Source organism: Podarcis tiliguerta (genome assembly GCF_965153285.1).
Source record: "Podarcis tiliguerta genome assembly, chromosome: 3".
Lineage (NCBI taxonomy): Eukaryota > Metazoa > Chordata > Lepidosauria > Squamata > Lacertidae > Podarcis > Podarcis tiliguerta.
The window spans coordinates 21,648,168-21,657,510 of NC_139536.1; the positions used below are offsets into that span (position 1 = coordinate 21,648,168).

Genomic DNA, 9,343 nt, shown 5'->3' on the forward strand with positions numbered 1-9,343 from the left:
ACTATGGGGGATCTGGATTGGGCGAATGAACATGCCTGAAATCATGATGGTGATTATCATGAGAAAAGAGATCCTGTACGTAATTAACAGCTACTCTTGGAAGATATATGGAGGCCTAGAAATTGGTTATCCACCCTCCCTTAGGGAGCTCAATTCCTGCTGAGATTGTCCAAGTGTCTATCTTCATCAACACAATTAAAAAATTCTCCTGCACTAACAAGGGCCTGTCCCCAAGAGGAAGCTATTTAGCAGCCTGGTAATTTTAGCGACGACCTTGTGTTGATTACAAGTTGCTATATTAGTAAATCCTTTCTGAAAGGCAGCTGTTGTTTTGGCATTAACTCCTTGACTCCTAATCAGCTGTTTGTTTACTAAATCCCAAGGCAATTAAAAAAAGGATCCCTGTGTCAAGACTACGCTGGTCTGGTCGGTGAATGCTTCCACAACAGAGGTATATTCATGAGAAATCTTATAAGGGAGAAGGCGGTTAGACCTGATCCGGAAAGTTGTAAGTGGCAAGGGAATGGCAATCAATGTGCAATTCCTTTGCTTATAAGCAGTAATTCTGTAGATAGGTCTGTGCTGGGACCCATATGGGAATTCTGTAGGATTCCCATATGCCCCCTTCAGTAGTGACGCAAGCAGATTTAAAATACGTGCAGAAAAACAATATAATGGACCCTATAAATAGTAGTATACCCAGTCCTGTTTTTCAAGAAAAAGGGGTGCCAAAACTCACCATGAACACCTCCCTTGTGCTCTTAAAATGGCAACGGTGCACATCTGAGAGGTGCCTTAACTGAATTTTGGCAGGTTCTGGCTAAAAAATAAAAGCCCTGAGTATATCTTCAACATCTCTCCAAAGCCATTTTTGATGGCTTTTTAATGGTTGCCCCTCTTGATTTCCTGTTGTAAAATATATAAAGTGTGGTTACAATTCACACACTGAAGTAAAGTTGCCAACCAATCCGAAACATAGACTTCCCAGTGACGGCAACTTCCTCTCGCTCCCAGCTTTGAGGAAAGTTGCCTCAAATAAAGCAAGGGGCAAGGTCATTTTTTCCTCTACCTATTTCCCTGACCTCCCCCCCCCCCGCAAGCTGCACACATTCGGTGAATAGACAGCTATGTACTGCTCTATGTCCTCAGATATGTCAGAAATCACCGGTTTCACCACTGGGTCTACAAATAAAGAGAGAAGACTACAAATGATAGGCTTTGCCCTTGGGCCTTCCAAATTACGTTCCTGCCAGGTGTTGCCCAAACCATGAGACCTTCTTCTCCACAGCTATCGTGGTTACATAGCTTTGGACCTGCTCCGTACTTCATCCCTCAGATACAAGTGGTTCTGCCCAGAGGCACTGGCCACTTCCAAGAAGATCTGGGACCCAGAACGGCAAAACAGCAACCGTAAACAGCAGAGCAGGTGCATAAGTCTGCCTCCTTTCCTGGTCCACCTGAGGCCAAGGTCTCAATGTGCCTAACTAGCCGGTAGGCCCTGTGGAAACTGGACACTGAACCAGAGCTCAAATGTCCTGATGTGGCAAAGGCATAAGGCCACAATGGCTCCTCTCTCCTGACCCCTTCCTTAATCACTGTGGATTCCACGACACTAGCTGAAATTCCCTCTTGTACAGAATGATTTAAGGTGCCCTTCTGTTCTGGTAGGCCACTCTAGCACGAACAACATCCTCCTTGTCTTCTGCTCCACTGAAATATTTGCAACACAATCCAATGCATGTTTACTTGGAAGTAGGTTGTGTATAGGACTGAAATGTTAAGATGTATCTAGTGTCTTGGTTGCAAATGACCACCCTTTGGAAGGCTTTGGCAGTATTTTGGTGAGGGGGAGTGCTATGGTGTTCTTTCCTATATTGGACACAAGCTGAGCCCATATTGCTTGGGAACTCCAGTTTGGCCGCTCCATTGCTGTCACTTTTCTAAAACCTCAGAGGCATCTTTAGCCTCATAATCTGAGGCACACCACCATTTTTACTCTTTGACGGCCACCCAAAAAGCAAGGCAACAGGGTGGGATTCAAACAGCAGAGTCTTCTAGGTGCAACGCTCAACATATTATCTTCTGGACCACCCTGGCAATGATGTTTATGATGCAAGTGTATGATTACATTAAATATATAACTCCAAATGTATACATCTCTTGTGAGAAATACAACTTTCCATAGCCTGATTTATGTCTATTTACAGTGGTTGCATCTGCACTTTTGCACTTCTCTCCAGCGTTGCTGATTGTGGGTTGTTTTTTTTTTTCAAACCCTGAGGATTGCCGCTAAGTCATTACTCAGTGTAGACCCACTGAAATGTAATGAGCAGGAGTAACTTAAGGCCATTGATTTCATTGGGTCGATTCTGAGTATGACTTACCTAATGACAACCCTAAAAGAAGAGAAGAAGAAGAGTTTGGATTTGATATCCCGCCTTTCACTCCCTTTAAGGAGTCTCAAAGCGGCTAACATTCTCCTTTCCCTTCCTCCCCCACAACAAACACTCTGTGAGGTGAGTGGGGCTGAGACACTTCAGAGAAGTGTGACTGGCCCAAGGTCACCCAGCAGCTGCATGTGGAGGAGCGGAGACGCGAACCCGGTTCCCCAGATTACGAGACTACCGCTCTTAACCACTACACCACACTGGCTATAAATATATGTCATATAGCTGAAGTTGGAGGCTAACTCAGGGGCCTTCCAGGCATCCTACTAATTGAGCAGAGGTTAGATTATATTTTTGCAAGCCACCCCAATCTCTGAGTGTTGCAAGATTCCAGAGGTTACTGGCCCTTACTCAGATTCGGTTTCCTCAGAATGATGGACAACGGAGACTGTGGTGTCTTTATGAGATAGGGTTTGTTTACACACATATATAACCTGAGCCTATGATGGAGGGGCTCACAGCATTAAGGTCTTGTTTCTCCAATAGCCCCACAGCCTTGGATTCAAACAGAAATCAAGCATGTCTCTCCTTCACAAGCTTCTGCCTGCCTCCTGCTGCTCCTAGGTCACACACACAACACAGCGCTGGCTTTTGTCCTTCTAACTGATAGCCAGTTGAGGGAAGGGGGCCCACCCATTTGCCTTCTGGCATGGAGTCACTTCCTTTGTTGCCTTAAGGACCCATGTTGTTGTTGTTTAGTTGTTTAGTCATGTCCGACTCTTCGTGACCAGAGCACGCCAGGCACTCCTGTCTTCCACTGCCTCCCGCAGTTTGGTCAAACTCATGCTGGTAGCTTCGAGAACACTGTCCAACCATCTCGTCCTCTGTCGTCCCCTTCTCCTTGTGCCCTCCATCTTTCCCAACATCAGGGTCTTTTCCAGGGAGTCTTCTCTTCTCATGAGGTGGCCAAGTATTGGAGCCTCAGCTAATAATAATAATAATAATAATAATAATAATAATTTATTTATACCCACCCATCTGGCTGGGCTTCCCTAGCCACTCTGGGCGGCTTCAGGATCTGCCCTTCCAGTGAGCACTCAGGGCTGATTTCCTTCAGAATGGATAGGTTTGATCTTCTTGCAGTCCATGGGACTATCAAGAGTCTCCTCTAGCACCATAATTCAAAAGCATCTATTCTTCGGCGATCAGCCTTCTTTATGGTCCTGCTCTCACTTCCATACATCACTACTGGGAAAACCATAGCTTTAACTATATGGGACCTTTGTTGGCAAGGTGATGTGTCTGCTTTTTAAGATGCTGTCTAGGTTTGTAATTGCTTTCCTTCCAAGAAGCAGGCGTCTTTTAATTTCGTAACTGCTGTCACCATCTGCAGTGATTATGGAGCCCAAGAAAGTAAAATCTCTCACTGCCTCCATTTCTTCCCCTTCTATTCTTCCCCTTCTATTCTAAGGACCCATACTTAGGCCATTACTTAGGCCTGGCTAGTCCAACAATTGAACCCTTCCTGGATCCAGGAATTAAGAGGGACCTGGGCCCACGCAAACTCACAACACTATCCAATCTTTATTGAGCACTCATCGTGATTTGTTTGCAGGGTTATATGGCAAAGAATGAGGATTTGTCCTGTATTCATCCCTAATTTTCTTGTGGGGTGTTATGCGCCTTCCGGTTAGTCATTCAAGTCATCCCCATCGCTTTCCAAACTGGAAAAAAGTCCAATTCTTTTTTAAAGTGGATTTCCTGCACTAGGGAGACGGAGCCCTTTAATTCAGTTTACCTGTGCAAACCCAACGTTCTTGCTTAAATCCCACAAAATAGTGATAAACAGGAGGCATCCTCTGAGTCAGTCTTGAAGGATTACCTCACTTTACTCAGATAATGCACCACAAAAGGCCTCAGAATGGGAGTCCCCTTACATAGTATGGACATCTTCAGTATAGTGTAACGGAAAGCCTAACTCCAGAAGTGCCAGGTCCAGAATACTTTCTCAGGTTTAAAGGGTGTTTCCAGAGAGTGTTCCCAGCTTCTCTACTAGCCCTGCAGCACCCTGGCTAGTTCCAGAACCTGCCCACATGACACACATGTCAGATGACTAATATATGCATGTGTCATATGATGCCTATGCAAGTCATCTGTCAGCACACAGGGTTGCATCATGACTGTGCAAAAGGCCTTGGACTATTCCAGGGGATCAGTTTACAGTGCAAGGAATGTTTGGTTGTTGTTAGTCATTTCTTCTTGCAGGAGAATTCAGACTTTTCCTTCAGGTAGCGCTTCAAACTGGACTTGGACCAGAGAGAAGTGGGTCCAGATTTCTGGCAGACATGGCAGGAGAAGACTTCCAGGAATGCTGGAGAGCTGCTGTCAGTCTGTGTAGAAGACAGTAAAGCTGAATTTATAAAATCTGCTCTTTCCAAAATCATATGAGAACCGAAACACAGCTTATTCTTCCATCAAAATTGCACACGTCTGAATTTTGCAATGCAGTTCTCCAAACAAGGAATGTTTACAAAGATGTATATGTTAGGAGGAAATGTGCATTTAAAAATCAGTGAAAAGAACAGACAAAATGTATTATATTATGAGAAATTGCTAGCAAAAATGTATACATTATTCAAACCTTTTTACTGTTAGATGTTTCACTGTGTTTTGTTATATTCTGTTTTTTTATATTCTGTTGGAAGCCACCTAGATGTCAGGGTATTATTATTATTATTATTAATTATTATTATTATTAAATATGTGTTTCTGAGGAGAAATTCACACTAACATGCTGAAGAATTTACATGGAGTTAGTGTGTGGAGATACTGCTTTTAAGCTTCTACGTGGCATATCTGATCCCCCATGTAGGTAAAAGGTAAAGGACCCCTGGACAGTTCAGTCCAAGGCGACTATGGTGTTGTGGCGCTCATCTCGCTTTCAGGCTGAGGGAGCCGGCGTTTGTCCACAAACAGCTTTCCAGGTCATGTGGCCAACATGACTAAACCGCTGCTGACGCAATGGGACTCTGTGACGAGTGCCAGAGCGCACGGAAATGTTGTTTACCTTCCCGCCACAGAGGTACCTATTTATCTACTTGCACTGGCATGCTTTCGAACTGCTAGGTTGGCAGGAGCTGGGACAGAGCAACAGGACCTCACCCTGTTGCGCGGACTCGAACTGCCAACCTTCTGATTGGCAAGCCCAGGAAGCTCAGTGGTTTAGACCACAGCACCACCCAATATCAATGTGTCTCATAGCCACAGACAGAACTTTTATATCACCTACATCATTTCAAGCCCAGTACTTTTCAATGAACTGAATCTACACATTTAGCTTCAAGTCATTATTTGGCTATGCAAGCCAAATGTCTGTATGAACCAGATAGAGCTCCTAAGTCTACACACAGGATAACTCAGTTGCTTAAGAGTGTGGTGCTGATAATGCCAAGGTTGCAGGTTCGATCCCCAAAAGGGACAGCTGCATATTCCTGCATTGCAGGGGGTTGGATTAGATGCTCCTCAGGGGCCCTTCCAACTCTACAATTCTTTTATTCTAACCCTGTTTTCTTTGGTATTCTTTTTGGACTTCATAAGCAATGGACATCTAATGGTCTTCAAGTATGACATGAGATGATGGCAAATGTGTCTCTACATCGTTGAGCACCTCTTCACTACAGTGTGGTGTAGTGGTTAAGAGCGGTGGACTCATAATCTGGTGAACTGGGTTCGCTTCCCCGCTCCTCCACATGCAGCTGCTGGGTGACCTTGGGCCAGTCACACTTCTCTGAAGTCTCTCAGCCTCACCTCACAGAGTGTTTGTTGTGGGGGAGGAAGGGAAAGGAGAATGTTAGCTGGTTTGAGACTCCTTAGGGTAGTGATAAAGCGGGATATCAAATCCAAATTCCTCCTCCTCCTCCTCCTCCTCCTCCTCCTCCTCCTCCTCCTCTTCTTCTTCTTCTTCTTCTTCGCAGAAGTTGAATCCAGGGTGACTTCCAGGCCACTGATTTAACAGTAGAGATGCAAACCTCTTATGAACAGTAGCATTTTTAAAGGGTGGGATTTAACCTTTCAAATACGTGTCTCCAATGTAACACAATGCGAATGAAGAAGAGTAATGATTTGATTTTGAAAGAAACCATATTGCAGGTAAAATATTTATTTCAAAATGAGTCACTTCCTCCTCCTCCAGCTCTACCGCCTTTCTAATGAATGAATATGTACTTAGCATGAATGAATAAATATGTATTTTGCTGTGCAAAACAGACTCAGAAACACAGTTCCTTCCCAAAGGTCTTGAAGAAAATTAACAAATTGGAGGAAGGGGGTCAGAGGTCAGGGGCTGAGGAGTCCTATCCATGTCATAAAAGACCTCTTCAGCATCCAACATCTGAAACATACAAAGCCTCAAGACATAAGCTTTTCATTTTTTAATGGAAAAGCGAAATAGCAAAACACAACTACCCTCCTTCATTCATTGCGCTCAGCGCTAGACACTGCAACCTTTGATAAGCACCCGGGGGGTAATTATCTGCCATACAAAGGCTGTTGTTGTATATCTTTGGATTTTCCCTCCAAACACAATCTGAGAAGCAACGGGAGAAAGAGGGCTGCTGCAGAATTAGCCAGAGGTCTCCCTCTCGCACAGACGGAACACTGTTGTGTTTTACGTGGCGCTGAGAAGCGTGGAAGTCATTTGACCTACCAAACAGCAAGAACTTTTGATTCATGGCCTAATTGTCACTGGAGTTTTTGTCATGCTATTTAGAGCTGATTGTTCCTCAGACTCTGCAAGAAATGGGGCTCGTGTTCCCCCCCCTGTGTCTGCTTCCGTGTCAGAACCTCCACAGTCCACACAGCAATTGGGAAGCTGTTCACTTTCCTTCCTTTGTTGTTGTTGTTTAGTTGTTTAGTTGTGTCCGACTCTTCGTGACCCCATGGACCAGAGCACGCCAGGTACTCCTGTATTCCACTGCCTCCCGCAGTTTGGTCAGGCTCATGCTGATAGCTTCAAGAACACTGTCCAACCATCTCGTCCCCTTCTCCTTGTGCCCTCAATCTTTCCCAACATCAAGGTCTTTTCCAGGGTGTCTTCTCTTCTCATGAGGTGGCCAAAGTATTGGAGCATCAGCTTCAGGTTCTGTCCTTCCAGTGAGCACTCAGGGCTGATTTCCTTAAGAATGGAGAGGTTTGATCTTCTTGCAGTCCATGGGACTCTCAAGAGTCTCCTCCAGCAGCAGAATTCAAAAGCATCAATTCTTCGGCAATCAGCCATACCTTGCCTGTCCTGTATGTAAGCAAAGCTTACATTCGTGGCTATAGGAACTGTGGCAGAGATCTATACCTTCTCCCCAAGCTCCATCTCCCCATCAGCATTACAAATAGAATGGTCGTGTACCCAAAAAGGGAATGAAGAGGAGAGGACACAAATTTGCATGACGTTTACACATGCTACTTTATGTATGGAAGTGACAATGCAGGAAGGATTGCTATAATATACAGTGGTACCTTGGTTCTCGAACTTAATCCTGGGAGTCCATTCAAGTTCTAAAACCATTCAAAAACCAAGGCATGGCTTCCAATTGGCTGAAAGAGCTTCCTGCACTCAATTGGAAGCCTTGGTGAACGTTCAGCTTCCGAAGAACGTTCACAAACCGGAATGCTCACTTCCAGGTTTGCGGCATTCGGGAGCTGATTTGTTCGGGAGCCAAGCCATTCAACTAACAAGGTACCACTGTAATATAAACAGTGAAAGCTGAAGGGTTTGGCTCCTCTGGGCCTAAGATTCCCTACATAAAATATAGAGATGGAAGAAACTCCAAGGATCATCCAGCCCAACCTCCTGCAATGCAGGAATCTCAGCTAAAACGTCCATGACAGATGGCCATCCATAATTAATCTTGAAAGGCATGCTGTTAATTAAAGAGCCACTTTTCATGTACTGCTGCTGCTCTTGACTCTCCCTGCCAGCTTGAAGCACTGTGGTGAGTCGGCAAGAGCACCCAGTTGAGCCCGGTGTGTAAAAATAGCTCTGCCACATATTGGCTTAATGGACCATCTTGTAAACTGAAGCATTCCGACTTCATACAGACTTGCCACTTCCAGCCCACAGGCGATCAAGCCTCGTTCCCCTGGAAAAGGATGGGTTTTGTTTAAAAATGCACTTGCCCTCTGCTGAAGCTATAGTCATATTTTCCACTAACGGTGATTAACTGCAGAGCTCTATGTGATGGCATCTGCTTTAAATAAAGCCTAGAGACAAGCTGATGTAATATTCTCTAAGGCTGATTTGTGTGTGTCTTCTGCTTTTTATTACACACACACACACATACACACACACACATACACACACACACACACACACACGAGCGCGCACTATTAGTTCAAGCTGCCTTTTGAATTTCCTGGCTGAAATTCTGCCCTAAGCACAGGAAGAAGGCCTGTGCTTTGTTTAGTACACCTTTGGCAGTCATCCTGCACTTGCTTACCTGGGAGTAAGCCCCACTGAATGCAGTGGGACTTACTTCTGAGTAAACGCATGCAGGATGATTGTGCCGCAAACAGATGCTTTGAACTAGGTGAGGGAGTCAGGGAAATAGAGATTCATTCATTCATTTGTGTCAGGGCCTGCCTTACTATGAAGCCATGTGAAGGATGGGCTTGGGGGCAGCAGATTCCAAGAGGAGACGCCACACCTTTTTCCTGTCTCCGAACCATTTCTCCATGTGTGTGCCATTAAAAACAAAAAGGAACTCCAGTCCGCAGCAAGGGGAGGGGTATCGTTTTGACTTTTCATTTCAGGTGCAAAATATGTTTTCAAGCCAGCATAGTTTAAAGTCTACTGTGGGTTGAAATCCTTTCACCTGATACTTTCTCCTCCTCTAGGAGGCTTTCAGTTAATTGAGATGCTTTGTTGTTGTTTAGTCGTTTAGTCGTTTCCGACTCTTCGTGACCCC

General features: G+C 44.8%; 1 long non-coding RNA gene across 1 annotated transcript; it reads left to right on the forward strand.

The window, feature by feature from the left end:
- The first annotated feature begins 380 nt into the window (after positions 1–380).
- LOC310674268 lies at positions 381–5,031 on the forward strand. Its single transcript, XR_014509497.1, has 2 exons — positions 381–451; positions 4,653–5,031. It is a non-coding gene; the product is annotated as an uncharacterized lncRNA (long non-coding RNA).
- The last annotated feature ends 4,312 nt before the right edge of the window (positions 5,032–9,343 follow it).